This window comes from Gavialis gangeticus, unplaced genomic scaffold, assembly GCF_001723915.1.
Source record: "Gavialis gangeticus isolate Ggan-Ray unplaced genomic scaffold, GavGan_comp1, whole genome shotgun sequence".
In the NCBI taxonomy this organism is placed as follows: Eukaryota; Metazoa; Chordata; order Crocodylia; family Gavialidae; genus Gavialis; species Gavialis gangeticus.
The window spans coordinates 75950702-75969813 of NW_017729029.1; the positions used below are offsets into that span (position 1 = coordinate 75950702).

The following is a 19112-nucleotide window of genomic DNA, read 5'->3' on the forward strand; positions in this document are numbered from 1 at the left end:
GGGGGGGGGGGGAGTACTCATGCAGCATGGTTTGGTGTAGCCCAGTGAGAGGGAAGTGTTCACACAGGGCATGGTACATCATAGTGGGGGAGGGGTGGGAACATTTGCAAGCAATGTTGTCCAGGAGGGATGTTCATCCATGTGGCCCTGGGGGCACCTGGCCTCCATCAGTGTAGCCCATGAGGCTTGTGACCTCCAGTTGCTTTCAAGCTGGACAACCCTGATTTAACTAGATCTATTTTGTTTGTTTATATTTTACACCCCATTTCAGGAGAGCACTTCAGTCTGTTTTTTAAATCCAACTCTATGCAGGACAAAATGCGAACACATCTTTAACTTTGAGCTTGTCCTTAGTTTCACACAAAGCAACACTGGTCAGAAAGGGGCTGTTTGGACCATCAAGTCCACTGTCCCCTGCATTTTCTGGTAGCCCTTTCCATTAGAATTCCCCATAATCACTGTTTCAACTAAATACAGCTACAAGGTATAAATCCAGAAACATGAAAAACACCCCGTGAATATTCCATAAGTAAATGTGCCGGAGATAGCTGAACATCAGGATCTGGTGTAGCCTCAACAAACTGCTCATTCAATTGAAGGTGTGATACAAATAAGCCACCAAAATGTTCCACATGATATGCTCCATGTTTGCTATATTATTGCACCATAAACTGGCTTTAATATGTGTCACTGGTACTATTTATGGTGTGATTAACATGTTAAGTTACCATGATGCCAATAAACTTAAAGTAAAATAAAAGACAAAATAAATGTACAATTGTGGTATCAACATTTCAAGCAAGATGTATCCACCAATTTAAAGGAAATCGTAAAAAGCAACAGTATTAGCAAGTATTCTTCTTTAGTGCAGTACAGAGTTAGGCTTATGATGCATGAACTAAAATTTAACCTTTAATGACAAAGAAAGATTCTGACATTAAAAGTCTGCCTTTCTGTTACTGACACAGCTAGATCAGCCTTTGATTAGTTTATAAATTGTAATTGAATTAAAGCTTTGAAGTGAAATGTATAGAGTATTGATTTTTTCCTGTTGACTAATCAAGAGGCAACAATTTAAATGCTGAGAGAGAAAAAGAGTTTACCAGAAAATATAATTGCTGTTAAAACACACATAGTAAGGCAATGACAAAATCAATAAAAGACTGATATAACCTAAGTCTAGATAATTCTTATTACTCTAAATTTAAACAGGTTAAGTTCTATACTGACATATATCCCAAGTACCTCATTGATTCCAGTGTAAAATTTAGTCCAATACCTATATACCCCTCTACTTAAATGATACTGTATATATTTTGTTGTTTTCCATGAGACCTGCCCCTGTTGAAAGTGGTAACAAAATTCTCATCAATGTAGGATGAGGCACTTTGTTTTATACCTGTGTGGTCATCTGCATAAAAAATGATTTATGTTGCTGAGCAGTTCATTTGGGGCTATGATATTAAATTGTCCAAAATCAGTCCGCTCCTCCACAAATATTAATGAGAGTTGGATCCGGCCTTTACTTAGCTGCATTGTTCAACTATATGAAATCCCATTGGAAAAGGCAATGGTTAAAAACAGAACCATGTTTCATGATGAGGGATAAGGCCCCAATCCAGGAAAACGTTTACATAGGGGCTTAACTTTAAGTAGATGAGTACTCTTATGGAAGTCAATCAATGGGATTTCTTATGTGCTTTAACAGGGGTGTAAGTGCTTTGCTGGATCAGAGCCTAAATATCCAGAAGAGATGAACAGCTAAACATTCCATATTCTTGTAATTTCCTTTGTAATAAAATTTTAGTAGAAGATGTATAAAATAAGATATACGTATATAAAATTATTAGGTCCAGAATATTTAACAAGTTTTCTTTCAGCAGTGTTCCTTTAAGCTTAAAACTTGGGGCCCGATCATCTTCTATATAGACTAAACTTCTAAAAGCGATGTGGCTGGCTTTAGATTTTCCTGAATCTCTCTGGATCTGAGGAAGGAATAGACTCTTGAAGGTTCAGGTTACTTTTTATAGCCACTTCTGACCTAAGGGGTATTTGGACAGTTAGTTATATGAAGTTTAAAGCAGATATTTCAAGCTGCAAGGAATGAGAGCTCTCTGTGGTTGCTATAGATTAGACTTGGTCAGATTCAGGAAATAGCTGCTACGTTGATAAAATCATAATGATATTTCATGGCCCTCCACCTCATGTTTCAAAATGATTCTGATATGAGGATTATTAATTGCTTTGTAGATGAGGGAGTCTTTTTGTGCCCTAGCCATATACTGCAGTGAAGCCACATTAAGAGGTGAATATATTTAAGTTTACTTTTTCTACACAGCACACTTTATCACTTTCTTTAGAATTTGGTGGCATTGTGTTTTTACATTGTAGTTATCACTGTTGAAAATGACTGTATTTAAACAAAAGCTTTTTTAAGTCATGGGTTCATTCAGATGTTATTAACTGAGGTCCTCGGTAACTGAATAAAAGAATGCCAGCCTGTCTACTGTGCCAGATGTCCCATCAAAGATATGATAGCTGCTTTCAATATCAATGAGTAATATACTGTGACATTTATAGATGGGAAAAATTGAAGCTGGTTTTATGTTGAAGGACATTAGCAGGCAATTTGGAATTTAAACACAGCTTTTATGGTGACTATGTACAGATCTAGTCATAGTGATGTAGTAAAACTATTTTGTAAAACTTTTACAGCAAGAATGAAATATTATATATTCTCTTAGTTTACAAGTCTTACATCCAGATTCTGTTTTAGCTAATGTCTTGTCCTCCCAGACCTACCGACAGTGACAAAATCCACACTGCTAAAGTAGCTCTGTCCCATCCTGCTTTATGCTTACATGAATTCAACAGGTACTGAAAGCAAACAGTTTGCCTCTTCTCCCACCAGTAGCAGCAGGACTGCAGGTAGCTGAAAAGAAGGCAAAGCTGCGTATTTTTCTAGGTAATATAAAACCTGGGTTACTATGTTGTTGCTATAAGAATGGCAAGTCTAGCTTGGGGTCATTTGAGCCCAGTTTTCTCTCCTGCCCAGGGCAGGGACTCGGACTAGAAGATCTGCAAGGTCGCTTCCGACCCTATATCTATGAATACCTATGAATCTATGAAAGTCTGGAGTCTGGTTATTGTTGGTAGGATAATGATTCACCCTGGGGACACCTTTTGGTTTGATTTAATCTATTCACATATATGAGAGACAGTCTCTTATGTTCAGAAAAGGCTCAGGAATATGGCTCCTAGTAACATGTACAGAGGGGAACATGGAGATCATAAATTATTGGGTAAGAGGTTTATGTGTTTGGGCTTAAATTAGTAGTTCTGGGTGCTCACCATTCTTGAACATTAGGCTTTTTAGTCACCTACCTAGATACGAATCCTGAAGGCTAATCATAGTTACCTATAAGTATATAAGGTGCATCAGGATCTGGGAGAACAATTAACCAGGGCTCCCCAAAGGATAACAAGGTCTAATGGCCACAAACTTCTAGAAGGCTGATTTAGACTTGATATAAGGAAAAACTTCTTTAGAGTCCGAGCATCCAAGTTCAGGAACAGATTCCCCCCAGAGGTGCAAGCACCTACTCTGGACTCTTTTGGTGTTTGGATGCTTATCTTGCTGGGGCCATTTGATCCCTGCAGACTTCCTACCTCTGGCAGGAGTCTGGACTGTATGGTCTCATGAGGTCCCTTCCAGGTCCTAATGTCTATGAAATCTATGAAATTTAGAAAATCTTGTCCCTGTGGTATTGACCTGAGTTCATCTCTACTACTTTGCAATACTATGTTATACAATCTATATGAGGCCTCATTAAACAATATATATGACCACCTACTTTGATTTTGCATGTACACTTGTAGCATTTATTGATTCCAGCCTCTCATTTATTTTTTCAGTTTAGCTAACTAATGGGCTAAAGGACTTAAGGGTTTGTCTATAATAGCTCTCAAATTTTTTGGTCAATAACTTGCTGTTCATTTTCCATTTAGCTTTAATACACTTTTTATTTTTGGGTCCAGAACTCATTAGTTTACATTTATCTGCATTTGTCATCCACTAGCCAGGTGCATTAATTACTGACATAATTATGTATTGCACTGCTCTTTTGTTTTCTGTTCTTACCAAGTACAGCTGGTAGAATGCTTAAAAAGAAGGGGGAAAAAATCTCATATTTGTGACTGTTTTCATGAGTAAGAGCACTGAGTTCAGTTCACTGCATCATGTGAGATTAATTATTTGTGAGAATTTGGACAATTACTGGGTATTCACATAAATGGTCATAAATTACCATTCCTTTATGTATACTACCACAAACAGGTTTTCATCCAAAAATCTGATTTAAGGAATCCAAGTGATAGAGAACTCCCAGCATGCCTACTTATCCTGTTCAGTGTATACCATTCATACGAATCTATCACAAACTACCATAAAATGAATGTCATTCACAGGAGAAGAAACAATACTCCAATTTAGGTGACCAACTAATTACAACATAAATTATGAATAACACTAATCAAAGTTAATGTCTGATGGCAGCTGCAATTGGTTAATAAATTGTTAAGTAAGAGGGAACAAGGGAATAAACTTTTCACAAACAGGGTGCATCTCCATGACACATTTACTGTGGAGCTGATTAATTAGCTCTGCAATAAATGTCTCAACATCTACATGTGTGCCCTATTAGGGTTTAGGAAACTAATAAACTCCATAGCAGAGTTCATTTGTGCACAGCAGCACATGTATAGACGCTAAACTGACTGGCTGGGACATGAGAGTGCTTCAGCACAGGGGCTGCCTGCCAGCTAGCCCCACACTGGAACTTGGGGCTAGTGGAGAAAGGACAGTATTATTATTATTTTACTCCTTAGATTTATAGATTTCACAGCAAGAAGGTGTCCTGGAATTGGTTAACCAAGCTCACGGTGTCACGGTTGGGTGGCCGGGCGGTGGCAATTGGACACAGAACAGGCGGGATTTTTTGGTGTGGAGTTCTGAGGCACGGAAACGTAACGGTTTTAAACAAAGTGGGTTTATTTGACTTATGCTTTTGAAGGCGTCGGTTGCGATGCTTGCTTCAGTTACAGGGTAAAGTTGCAGAACAGAATGAACGAAACAAAAGGGGGTCTGTTGGCCCACAAGGTTCCCCAATCAGCCCTTGCTTTCTAGCTGGAGCTAGGTGCGGCTGCCTGTTGGTTAGTCTTAGGGCTGGCCAACAGCTCATAAAGGGTTAAACGAACAAATGATAACTGTAACTCGTTGATAAGAATGAAGTGGTCGTGACGCCAGTCCAATGGACACCGGGTGGTCGAAGGGAAAAGCCGAGGTCAAGAGCCTAGAGGTGAAATAGGGATGAGCCGGATTGTGGTCGATAATGGAAGCTGAGGTCAGTCAAATGCCAGGTACGTAAAAGTTGGAATCAATGTCGGAGCTGTAGAAGTGATCAAAGTCGAGGTCGAGGTCAAAGCCAGTAAGTTCGGTAATCGGAATAATCAGTACGAGAAGAAACGAAAACGAAGGTATGAATTCGCTGTGTGAGACTGTGAAGAGAACCAGGGGATTCACTCCCAAATCACTCTCTGCCTCGCAGTCCCTGCTGACAGCAGCCTCTGCTACAGATAGTGCACGGTCCCTCACCACTCTCTCACCAACGACGCCCACACAACCCACACCGAGGTGGGGGTTCACTCACTAATATAGCAGCCCCTTAGCCAATCAGGCCTCTTGGCTGTTAGAATTTTCTAGTACGATTACATCATGCTCCTTTTAACTGAGCATGCGTGAGTCAGAGCTCTGTGTTGTTACTGGGCATGCCCAGGGCTGAAAAGTAGGTCACCGGTGATTGACAGGGCTTCAGGTCACCCAGGGGGCACGTGCTGGGCATGCTGTGGAAATTTCCATGAGCCAGTGTTATCTGCACAAGATCAGACTTAACTCGTGTTGCCAGCACCTCTTTAGAATTTTGCTTGGACAGAAGGAACCATTATGATTATATATCATCTGACCTGATAACTCAAATAACAGGCCTCACCCAATAGTTGTTTTTCAAGCCCTCTAACTTCTGTTTGAGGTAGAAGTAATTTTTTTTATTAGCCAGTCTTGATTTAAAGAATATAAGTCATAGGGACCTCACAATATGTTAAAGTGCCCAAATGGTTTATTACCTTAATTGAAAAAACTTCTACTTATTTATAGCCTGAAATTTGCATAAGATTGATATTCCAACCCCAGATGTCCTGGGGCTTTGTTTGCTACGTTGGGGGCCTACTCTTATCAGAAATCTTCCCATTATAGAACATACTTGAGCTAATTCTTAATCTCTTGGTTAAATTATGAACACTGAGCATCTGTAGTATTTGGATATAAATCTAAATAAGCTGGGTGGGTTTTGGATGCATACAAATGGGAGATTTTCTCACAGATATGAATATTTTGGGGAGGGGGGTCACATGGGAAGTCTGTGACGGTCAGGAATTTGGGTCCAAATCTAGAGTGTAAACTACAAACTTATCTTCTTTCCTCAGGCAAGACTTAGGAAAAGAATAACATTAATTGGATAGGTGAAGCAAATGAATTAGGTTAAATCCAATATGAAAATTTTGTGTAAAACATTTAACTATTTAAAAATGTTGAAATATCCTTTTATATAACGTTTTCCTAATCTTTATTTACTTTTGGTACTTCACCAGTGTGGCTAGAAAGCAGCAAAAAATAGTACTTGTAATACTTCTTATTACATTTATATCTCACTGTCTTGTACTAGTTGTCATCATCATCATCAGTCCCTTGATACAAGGATGATGGTCTTCTAGTAAATAGGAAAGTCATTGGTGAGTCTGGAGATGACAGAAGGGGCATATTTGACTGCAAATATGGCATATAGTTCCAGAAGGAAGAAGTGAAAAGAGCATTTTTTCTTTGTCTCCCTTGTCTATTCCATAGTGAGGCAAGTTTGCTCAAAATCATTAATGCCTTGTCATATTTCATGGTGCCCTCAGGGATGATTCGGTGGTCTAGTCTTCTAGGTATTGATGTTAATATCACATTTCTTCAGACTGGCCTTCAGGGTTTACTTGAATTGCTTCTTTTGCCCACCTCCAGAGCGGTGACCACTGGCAAATTGGGAGCATATGACCTGTTTTAGGAGCCAGTTGTCAGGCATTCTTATTGATGAGTCCTGTCCCACAGTGCTAGTACCATATAAACATGGCTTCAGTGCTGGTGGTGTTTGCTTGAGCTAGAATGATGGCATTTGTTCCTCTGTCCTTCCAATTGATATGGAGGATTTTCTGAAGGTGTTCCTGATGGAAACAGTCCAAAGCTTTTAGGTGTTTCCAATCTATTGTCCAGGTTTCACACCCATACAAAAGGGTAGGGATGACAACAGCCTGTTAGGTAAGAAGTTTGGCTGGAGTCCTGATGTCACAATCATTGAAGACATGACTTTGGAGATGTCCAAAAGCAGCACTGGAAGATTTTTTCAGTGTTGAATACCATCATCTATGTTTACTTTTTGGGAAAGGTGACTGTCTAGATAGGGAAAATATTCAACACTATTCAGGGGATGTGCTCTAATTGTAATATGCGGAAGAGCAACTGGATAGTTTGGAGTAGGTTGGTAAAGTATCTTGGTTTTCATGAAGTTGACTATGAGTCCAAGTATAGCTCCTGTTACTGAGAGAGAGAAAATAGAGTCAAACTGTGCTCAGGCAGTCATGAGGAGGGCTAGCAGTCAGAGCCCTTTAAATGAGACGTGCCTAGTGCAATAGGAGAGTAACCTGGGGGAAGCAGAAAGAAAACAACTTCAGGGTTAGCTCTGCTGTTATAGGCCATCCTGAAGGCTGGTAAACCAAGTACATTAGAGAGCACCCACAGACTGCCCAGGGAGTCATGTGACCAGAAGGGGGTAGGTCTGTGGGATGTATAAGCCAAGGCCAGAGCCAGAACAAACAGTCTGACCCTGAAGGCTGAAAGGAAAGGAACTTAAGGGTCCTTGACCCTTGTTTTGCTTTTCCCAGGATTTTCTCTCTCTATTGCTACAATTAGGCCCCTGCCCTCTGGTAAGATTCTAGACAGCCGTGTGCTCCTTGGGCATCACTGGGACCTCCAGTCACCCCTTTCTAATCCCATCCAAACCACCAGTTAAGCTCAACCCACAAACATAAGTAAACTGGCTGTAACTTAATTCTCTGAGACTACTGGCTCTCTAATACAGTTATCATCCATACTTGTTCCAGTCCCTTGCCAGCTGCCAGTTCTCTACTTGTGGCTCAATAGGCATAGCAGAATCTTAGTCTCTCGTGTGCAGGCCTCTTGATGTGGCGCTCCTTTCCCTTCAACCTTCAGGGCCAGACTGTTTGCTTGTGGGCTCACAGCTCAGAGAGGAGTGGAACTTGGGGCCATGGGGCCCAGAGCCCAGAAAGGGCCCATAAGCCTGGGCAGGGCAGAGATAAGATCCCAAGGAGGTGAGACAGGGGCTGAAGCCTAAGTGAGTTTAGTCCAATATAGTGAGTCTAAACCAAATGGACCAGTTGGAGCCATGGTGGAAGCTGGGAAGGCCAAGGCCCCAAAAGGGAGTAGAGGCCTACGGTGGTCTGGTGGTATGGGCAAGGTGCCCACTTGAGTGATGTCTGGAAATACCTGAGAGGCATGGGCATGGCTGTAAGGGAGGTTCAGAGGTTGTAAGCCACTAGCCCAGCCTTGCAAAATTGCCAAGAAATTTGCAATTTGATCCAAAATGTACTAGCCCATGTTTATTATAAATACCAAAGCACTCCTTCCAGGATACTAATTAATTATTTTACAAACATTTGGACACATTGTCCCTCACACACAAAAATACAAACACTTGGACACTTGCCCTTTCTGAGAATCTCTTGCATATACCTGCACTTCTCTCTCACACACGCCTATTTCACACTCATTGGTACACACACCAGGCAATTGTTCTTGCATCATTTAACCATTCACCAGGTCTCTGGGTTTTCCATTTCCCATGGAAAAATGGACTAAACCACAGATTTTATCTTTTACCAGAGGCAAAAGCAGATTTCTTGTTTTACCAGAGAAACCTGCGGATTTTGCAATGAGCTCCCTGCAGGCTGGGAGAGTTCCAGCTTGCAGGGAGCTGGGAGGGAGCGGGAGGACAGTAGTGAGACAGAGGCACCATATGCATGTACATGCACATGGCCCCAGGCAGCCTGCAGAACAGCTCCAGCAGGTAAGTGGGGGGCGGAAGAGGGATCGAGGCCCCGCAGGGCTGGGGCTGCTGCCCAGTGGGTCATGCTTGGGACCTGGGGCCACAACGTGTGGCTGCAGGGCCCCAGTAGAGAGCAGGAACGTGCCTCTTCTCTGTGCAGCTAGTCTGCTTCCTGCCGTGCCAGGTTGTGCCTGCCAGGCTATGGAGGCCCTGGGACAAGGAAGCGGAGTGGAGCTTGCAGCATTGAGCAGCTTCTGTGAGCAGGCCCACTGCTCTTTGCTGCCCTGTTTCCTTTCCCCGGGGCCTCTGCAGCCCAGTGGGCATGACTAGGCATGGCAGGGAGCAGAGGAGCTGCAAGGAGAAACTGCTTGCCATTGTGAGCTCTCTGCTGCCCTGGTGACATGCCCCCCTGTGCACAGGGGCTGTGCCCCTCAAAGCAGTGGCACATGCAGGAGGCGAGTTGTCAGGGCAGCACAGAGCTCACAGTGACAAGGAAGTCCCTGCGTGGCCTGGCTGCTGTCAGCCATGCTGGGTCATGCCCACTGGGTTGTAGAGGCCTCAGGGGAAGGAAGCAGGGCAGGAGCCCAAGTCTGCAGCCTGGTCCTGCCCCACATACAGATCTGGGGAAGGGATACTTCCTGCCTCCCAGGAGTGTGTGCAGTGGCAGGGAGCCACTCCACCTAGGTCTGCAACAGGGGGAAGTGGAGGCAGGGGGCTGTGGACCCGGGTCCGTATCCCAGGCAGCTGGGGGCCCCCTCCAGCAGGGCTGGGGGAGCAGGAGCTGTGAGTGGGGAGTGAGGGGCACCAGCAGGGCCAGGGAGAGTGTGGGAGGCCTTTAATTTTAACCACAGATTTGGGGTTTTTTATTAGAGAATTTGTGATTTTTTTTTTTTATCAGGGAAAACCAGGAACCCTGCTATTCAATCACTCATCAATCCCCAACTGTGCTGATTTGGTTTCATAATGAGGTAATGCCTGGCAAGCTATACAACTTTTATTATAGTATAAAACAGAAAGACATCTTCAGATATGTATCATAAACATAATTTGCCCAGGATAAATTTAGATGATATTTGTCCTTTTTTCCTTACACTTATTCTTTACTCGAGTTGGTCACATTATCACCATCTGTTTATGTGGTGTTTCAAAATTCAGTTTAGGGAAAATTTCAGCTAGTTGCTTTGTCTATTAATAATCTGTTGTCAATGGGATTACATTCAGTGAGTGGATGTGTGGGACTGGTTGGATTCCTAATGCAGATGTCAAACAGAGTGAAAAGCTTTACAAGAAAGCATCATGCAACCTTGACTCTAGGATTATGTTGTTTTCAGGTTCCAAATGGTTAAATCTAACCTTCCTTAGCTAAGGTCTGCAAAAAAATATGATTCTAACTGAGTGACAAGGGTGCTAAAGTGCAGGGCTAGACAGCAGGCATCTCCCCATACTTTCGTACCCTTATGCCTCAGCTAGCTCCTGTCACCATCTACAAATGCATTTCAGTGGAGTGAAGTACTCCACCATAAGATAGTACTGTTGTGGACAGTACCATCTTATGGTGGAGTTAGTTAATTTATTGCACCCTAATATTGGCATACGTGTAGACAGTGACACTTTGCTGCACAGCTAATTAGTCAGTTCCGCATATCAGTTATATATGATTTTATGTAAATGGTATGGTGTAGATGCACCCTGTAAAGAATTAAAGGAATAAATAAAATACTAACATTGAATTTTACCTAGTCCTTCTGGAAAGCAGTGAAGACTCACTGATACAATGATATTGATTTGCTCAACTGCTCTAAGCTGGATCTCTAGCATCCTTTTCTCCACTACTTGATTAGTAAATGCTCTGGCTCAGCTGGCTTTACTTTTTTAAATGCTTGACAAAATGTTTATGGAAACAGACAATGGACAATCTTAAGGGAATTGTGTTGTTAATTTAAATTTGTTCTCATTTATTTTGATGCTCCATTTAGAGCCATAGTAGTTGCAGAGACTTTTTTAAAAGCACCGTGAAAAATAATTTTATGCACACATAATAGATAAATGAAATCAACACGCCAAGGGTTAAGATATGGGTGAAAGTGCAAAAACAAGCATGAAGTTTTTGGAAAATAAACATCAAAGTTACCCCCAAACTGGATAAAAACATAAAAATGCTGCAGAAACATCCTCAGCAAGCTTCAAATGTACTTTCCAATTATATAACTGTTATTCACCATCTGTCAACCCACATATCTGGCCATTTATCTATATGATGAGTCACTGCAGGGAGCTATCAGTATCACCATTACTTTATTTAATGAGGACCTTGCCTATTTGCACCCCTCTTGACAGCTTGTGTCCATATCATTCATTCTTTGTCAGGCTACCATCAACATAGCAGGGAATGCATCTTAGACAGCTATCTCATTACAGCCTGCTGCCATTTTTAACATTCATTCTGTTACTGTCACCAGTATGTACCGTAGTCAAGTCCATCTGTTGTACACAGTCTGAAATTCTAATAACCAAAAACTCCCTTTGAGTGACCCTTCTGTGATGCACCTAAATCATAAGAAATTGAAACTAGCCCAAGAAAACTTTTGATCTTAAGAGGAGATAATTATACAATACAAAGCAAAAAAGTCTCAATTGCTCTCTGTCATGGATAAATGGCAGGATAGATTGAAAAATGCATGAGATCTTGAATTTTGTGTTGTCTATTTTTTCTCAAATCATTCTGTGATATGTGGGGAAAGTATTCTTCATTTCTCTCTTTAAGAGGAGATCCTGAGGTTTACTGGAAAGGTAAGTTAAAGACAAGAAGAGGTTTTATAAGTATGCTGACCAGAAAAGAAAAACCAAGGAAATTATGAGTCAACTATGAAATAGCCAGGGTGAACTCTTAACAGAAGATGCAAACAAGGCAGAGCTACATTGATGTCTCAGTCTTCACCAAAAATTAAACTCCAACCAGACAGCTAACAAGCTTTTTTTTTTTATAAAGAAGGGGACAAGCCGAGGAATGAGATGATACAGGAGACAGTTTAGAGAGCTTTGGATGGGTTTGAATCAAGTGAGCACAGCCTGAAGAGGGTACTTTATCCAAGAGTACTGAAGGAACTGGCTACTGAAGGAAGGACTCAGGAAACTACAGGGTGGGTAGACAACTAGCTCAATAGCCACAAGTAAAAGATAAACGGATTTATGTCAGAAGGGCAGGAGGTTTTGTGTGGAGTCCCACAGGGGTCTGTCCTGACCCTGGTGCTGGCTCAATGTATCTATTAATGATTTGGGTGCAAATTTGCAGACAACTTGAAACTGGGAAAGCTCAGGAACGTATTGGAGGACAGAAGCCCAGTTTAGAAGGATATTGACAGATTGGAAAGTTGAGCTGAAGCAAATAGAATGAAATTCAATGGAAACAAATGCAAGGTGTTGCATCTTGGGAAGAATAATCCAAAACAAATATAACATGGGTGACATCTGCTGGATACCAACACTATTGCAAAGGATCTGGGAGTACTGAAAGATCACTGACTCAGCATGAGTCTGAAGTGTTATACAGCTGCACAAAAGGCAAATGCAGGCTTGGGCTGCATCAACATAAACATTAGGTGCAAGACAGGTGATAGTACTTCTCAATTTGGCACTGGTTAGGTCTCATATAGTAGTTTTGTTCTCTAGATTTAAAAAAAACAACATGGAGAAGTTAGAGGGGGTCCAGAGGTGGGTGACAAAATGATTAATGGCTTGGAAGGCAAGCCGTACCAGGTGAGGTTGAAGGAAATCAGCATACTCCACTTGCAGAAGGGGCATTTAAGAGGGAACATGATAGCAGACTTAAAATATCTGAAGGGCAGCCATAGAAAGGAGGGAAGGACACATTTTCTCTCTTACTGAAGAGAGCAGGATGTGGACCTATGGCTTGAAGTTGCAGCAAAGCAGGTTTGGACTGGACACTAGGAAAAACTTTTTCACTGTTGGAACAGTAAGGCAGTGGAATAGACTTCCTAGGGAAGTTGTGGAATCTCCATCATTGGAGTCAGATCCCTCAAAGTCAAGAAGAGGTTGGACAAGCCTTGGTCAGGGATGCTTTAAATATAGCTGTGCCTATGCTTTACTATTTTATTACTATACTGTGGTATTTTCCATGTTTCTCAGCTTTACTGGTTGCCCCATGGGACCAAGAAGGATTTCTTTTCCCCTTCCTGTGTTTGGGTTGGCTGCAGCCATGGCTGGGGTTTTTGCTGGGGTGTGCCAATGATCCTGCTAGATTTTAAACCCAGAGATTCCTAGCTAGAGGGTCTTTACTCCTGCTCATAGTCAAACCAATTTCTGTATTTGGAGTCAGGAAGGAATTTTACCTCATGGTCATATTCTTAGAGACTCTGGGAGTTTTTCCTGTAATGGGAAGTGTGGCTCTCTTCTTTGGATCTCTTCAGACTTTTTTAAATTACTCTCATAGAGGTAGGACAGTGCCTGCTGTTGTCCCTCTGCTTTATCTGTAGCAGGCTAGGCTGTTATGTCTTATGCCTCTTGGTTTTGTCAGGGTTGACTATGAAGTTTTACAAAGAGATTAGACAATGGATTTATACAAAACATTCGGATGATCCTGCCTCTGAAGGAGGGGCTGGATTAGATGACTTCTAGAGATCCCTTCCAGCCCTACGTTTCTATGATTCTGTGTAAATTCCTCCAAACAGAATTCATGTTTTGGTTATGTATTATACAGTGCCTTGCACAAGAAGACATTAGTTGCCCATCTTTCCATCTCCCTCCTGCCCCAATCCAAAAACCACACAAAAATGCAAATACTGGCAGAAAATCTGTAGCACTCTGGATCCCTCTTTACTCCCCTGTTTCCTTTGACAAATGGTTCCATTGGAGGGATTGGATAGTAGATTATGAACTTCTTAAAATAGTAGACTAAAACAGTGAGGAGCCCAAACCTGGACACAGTGCTGCAGATGTGCTGAATAGAGGGGAATAATTCCTTCCCTTGATCTGGTGGCAACACTCCTACTAATGCCGCCCAGTATACCATTAGCCTTCTTCATTTCAAAGCTGTTTCAATGCGTTTTTTGCTCAAAACAGCAAAAGTGAAACAAAACAAAAGCCTTCAAAACAGTTACAAAATGAAACAAGGGCACTTGAAACATTTTGAATGTTTTGAGTTTCAAAGCTGGGCTTACTTGGCTTCAGTGCCGGTCCCAGCCAGCAGCAGCCCTATCCGCCGCCCCACCAAGGCCCAGGACCTCCTGGTCAACCTCCTTCTAGCTCTGGCCAAGCTGGTTATCTGGCTATCCAGAAAGGAGTCTCTGGCTGGGAAGGTCCCCGGTGACCTCAGGGTGTTCTTCCTTGGTGTCCTTTGAGCGCGTCTCTGGGCGGAGCCTTGCTGGGCAGTAGCCGCTGCTGAGCTCTCTAAGTTTGTGAGGCGGTGGGCACTGCCTGGGGTGCTCTGCTCGGTGTCCCCCTGGGGAGCACTTGTTTTAGGCCTTTGACCTTGAACGTGCATGCCATGTTTTCTCTTTTGTTGTCCCCTGTAATTTGTCCGTGTTTTTAAGGCGCTGGTTGCCCAACCCAGTGGTGGCCTCAGCACACAGTTTTAACGTTTTAACCTTTTAACTGTGAAGACTGATGAGTGCTGGATGCCGAGAAGAACTCCCAACCTTTTGCTGTCAGTTGATGTCAGCACACGCAGCCGCCGACACTGATGGTGGCCCCCAGAGACTGCGGTGTGAACTGCGATAAGTATGGACATCAAATAGTCCCATCCAGCAGCAGCAGCCTCCATTGTTCTAATGCATTTCTACTTTACCTATAAGACAGTTTCCAAAAGCAAACCTCTAAATACCATTTTCTAGACATCATTGTTGATACAAGTGTTCTCAACTCCATCCTGGAACACCCAGTCAGAGATGATCTCAGAATCCCTCCAACCCTTGACAAGGTAAGGAAAGCCATCAAGCAGATGAAGAACAACAGGGCATCTGATCTCTACTGAAATCTTCAAACAGGGAGAAGAGGAGCTCACATCAAAGCTTTATGCCCTCATCTTAAGGATCTAGAATGATGAGGAAATCCCAGACAATCTTAGGAACGCTATGATTGTTACAGTCTTCAAGAAAGGAGACAAGTCCAACTGTGGAAACTATTGAGGGATGACCTCACTGTCCACCACAGGAATGATCATTGCTAGAACCCTCCTGAACCATTTTCCACTTGCTGATGATCTCTTTCTGGAATCTGTGTGTGGGTTTTGGGCATGAAGAGCACAACTGACATGATTTTCACAGCTCATGAGCTGCAGGAAAAGTGCTGGGAACACCATAAGCCTCTCTTGCACAGCCTTTTTTGTCCTCATGAAAGTGTTTGACTGTGTCAGCCGGGAAGTGTTGTTGAGGATCATTCTGAAGTATGGATGCCCAACAAAATTTGTCACTATTCTCTGCTTGCTCCATGATGATATGCAAGAGGTGGTTCTCAGTAATGAATCAATTACAGGTCTCTTTGAGGTTAAAATGGGAATTAAGCAAGGCTGCGTCATTGTTCCAACACTCTTCTCAATATTCCTTGCCACGATGCTATATCTGACCACCAACAAGCTTCCAGCTGGAGTGGAGCTAAACTACCAAATAGATGGTAAGCTGGTTAACCTCAACTGACTCCAAGCCCAAACCAAGACCACCCTGACTTCAGTCATTGTGCTCCAGTATGCTGGTGATGCTGTAGTGTATGTTTGCTTGGAAGCAGATCTTAAGGCAATCATTGACATCTTTGGTAAAGCATACAAGAAAATGGGACTGATGCTTACCATCTAGAAGAATATGGTCTTGCAACAACAAGCTCCTACTGAACTCAGGTAATCCAGATCCACAGTGAGATTCTGGAGAATGTTGAGTATTTCTTGTATCTTGCAGAAAGCTGGCATTGATGAAGAAATCCAACATTGTCTCAAATGTGCAAGTGCCACCTTTGGATGCTTGAAGAAATGGGTGTTTGAAGGTCATGACATCACATCCAAAACCAACTTCATGGTTTATCAAACAGTTGTGATCCCCTCCTTGCTTTATGGAGCTGAGACATGGACAACATACAGGAGACATCTAAAGTTGCTGGAGAAGTACCATCAATACTGCCTGTGGAAGATCCTCCAAATCTGGTGGGAAGGCAGGTGTGCCAATGTTAGCTTCCTCCTGCAAGCAAACACCATGACTATTGGGACTATGATCGTCCAACATCAATTTTGTTGGGCCAGCCGCATCATCCGGAGGTCTGACTCCAGACTCCCGAAGCAAGTTTTATTCTCCCAGCTCAGCCAAGGCATACACTCAAGAGTAGGGCAGAAAAAATGCTTCAGGGATGTCCTCTGGGCCAACTTAAGCTGCAACATCAATGTCAGCTCAGGGGAGACTCGCTCAGGACTGCTCAAAATGGAAGAAGAGTCTGCTTCAGGGATCTCAGTACTATGAAACATCACAATAGCAACAAGAGATGGAAAAGCAGGAGTGGCAGAAACAGCATGCCATGAACCAGATCAAGAATCTAGCATGACCCACCCCACACAAACACATATCCAAGGTGCAGTAGAGTCTGTTGAACCAGGATAGGCCACATCAGCCATCTTTGGACACACAGATAAAACAATCATGGAAAGCAGTCATCCTTGACTGTGAGGAATTGGCAAAGACAGAAATAAGCTGCTTGAGCACTGAAAGGGAGGCATTTGAAAGTGTGATTAATGTATTCATTCTGACTCATTCTAAGGTAAATGTGAAACTCTTCAGGTATTGTCAAACTCCTTTCAGTGGGTGTGTTTTCAGTTTTCTAATACCTGGACAGGCTGATTTGCTACAGATAAAACCATTCATATGTACAATCTATGGACTTTCTAACATTCAACAATTACTCTCTTAATTTATTAAAAGTACATAATGCCACATGTTAGACAAGTATAGAGTTATAGCAGTAGAGGGGTTGTGCCAAGGGCAAGAGCTAAGTGATCCAGCAGCACATTTTGTATCTGATGAAATTCCATGGCATTATTAAATATCAAGTATATGACATTTAAAAAGCAAAATCACTTAACCCACATAAAATATTTTAGTAAATTCTTAAGTCAGTGTTGCCCATCCTAGCTAAACCAAAATAGAAGCAAACATTTTTAAGCATCAGTATACTAACAAGTAGTGATTTGTGTATTTACTTACAGCATGTTTCTAATTTTAAGTCTGTGGTATAATTAAAACATAAGGAGAGTTCTCTTAATACCTGCAAATTCACAAGAGTATTAATATTGGCTAATTTTTTATTATCCCAGGACTGCTGGAGAGCCTCTTCATACTGCTTTTCAACTGTTGGGCACCAAAGAAAAGTCAAATTTACCAATCAAAAAATGTTGATCAGAAGCCGTTCTATATACAACAGATAAATCGGAGAATATTGGAGAGAACACAGTAGGCTCCTGGTTCATCTTTTCCTGTTGGCTTTCCTCAAAAAATGTAAGTAAATTTGTTCTTTGTTATTATCAGTAGGAAGATGCATGCTGGGATACATGTATATCTTGTGCTTTGGGTACTTATAATGGGTCCCCTCCCCCATTACTGAAGGAGAGAGGGAGCAGCTGGCTGGCTCAAGCCTCCTGGAGGGTCTAGTAGGGCTGGACAGCCCTTTAATAAAATGTCTGCCTACCCCATGTGTAGCCAGCAAAATGCAACTAGTGACTGACAGGCAGTGGTGGGTCATATGACCCAGAGAGGTCAGCCAGGACTGTGGCTGAGGTCTCAGAAAAGTGGGTCTCACCTACCAAGGAGGAAGGACTTCAGATTGCAGGTAGCTGCAAAGAAGCCCCTGCATAACCCCTGCGGGCTTTGGAGCTAAATATTTTGGCCTTATGCCTCAGCTTGTTATCACAGTATGACATTGACCAAGAGTTAGGGGGGAAGCCTCATGTATGGGAGTGATGCTCATCTTTTTTGTTGTATTGAAGTTTAAACTGGAGGACCAAGTTGTGTGTGTAGGGGAGGATGAAGCCACCAAGAATGGTGCTAGTGGACACTCTGGATACTAAACCCTTCAAAAAGGGGGTAGGTGGCACTAACAGGCTAAGGCCAAGGGAGCCAAGGGCCAACTGTGAGCCCCAAGAAGCTTGGGGGCTACAAGCAGTGCCTGGGGGGAGTACTGCTTCCAATGGAAGGGCTGTAGCATGCAGCAGAAAAGACTGAGGGCACTAGCCCAGAGCCCACGAAGGGTGAGACAGAGGCACGCAAAGGCCGACACAGGAACCGAGGGGCCCAGAGCCCATGAAGGGCGAGTCTAGAGTTGGGGCCAGGGAGCCTATGATCCTGAGACAGTGGACCTCAGATGGAGGGTTCCAGCCAAAGTAAAGTTGTCCAGAGTCAGGAGATTTCAGGACAGACAAGGATCTTAGACCTGAAGCAAACCCCAGTTACCTCTGGGGGCAACCTCCCAATCCATCTATAACATGAAGACATGGCAGGTGAGATGGCTGGGTGGACTGCCTGAGAGGTCAGTCAGCAAAGGAAGAGGAGGATCCAGGTGGTCACTAGGCAGGTTGGTAAAATGCGGCCACTCCTGTTCTGGGCCTGGACATGCTATAGTGCTAAACAATAGAAGTTAGGCTGAAAACTTGTCTCTTCCTACTTTGATCAGCAGACTACGCACTGTCCATGAATAATTCAAGTAACACTGTGAAATCATGGTCTATTGACTTGTTCATTATTTGTAATGTTCATGTATGTTTCTTTTCCTTCATTTTGAGAGGTCATAAGTTCTGTGCAAATTTGGTAGTATTGTTCATGTATATTTTTGCCTTTGTGCATACATAAACTGCTCTGTACTTGTTTTAGACTGTAATTTTTAAATACTGTAATTGTGTATATTTAGTCCAGT

General features: G+C 42.6%; 1 long non-coding RNA gene across 2 annotated transcripts in view; it reads left to right on the forward strand.

Annotated features, from left to right (window-relative positions):
• The window catches only part of LOC109300436, a 46287-nt gene extending 28581 nt beyond the window's left edge, over positions 1-17706 (forward strand). For both annotated transcript variants that reach the window (XR_002098226.1, XR_002098227.1), the window contains one exon: positions 17521-17706. This is a non-coding gene — a long non-coding RNA (uncharacterized LOC109300436). The remainder of the gene's footprint in view (positions 1-17520) is intronic.
• The last annotated feature ends 1406 nt before the right edge of the window (positions 17707-19112 follow it).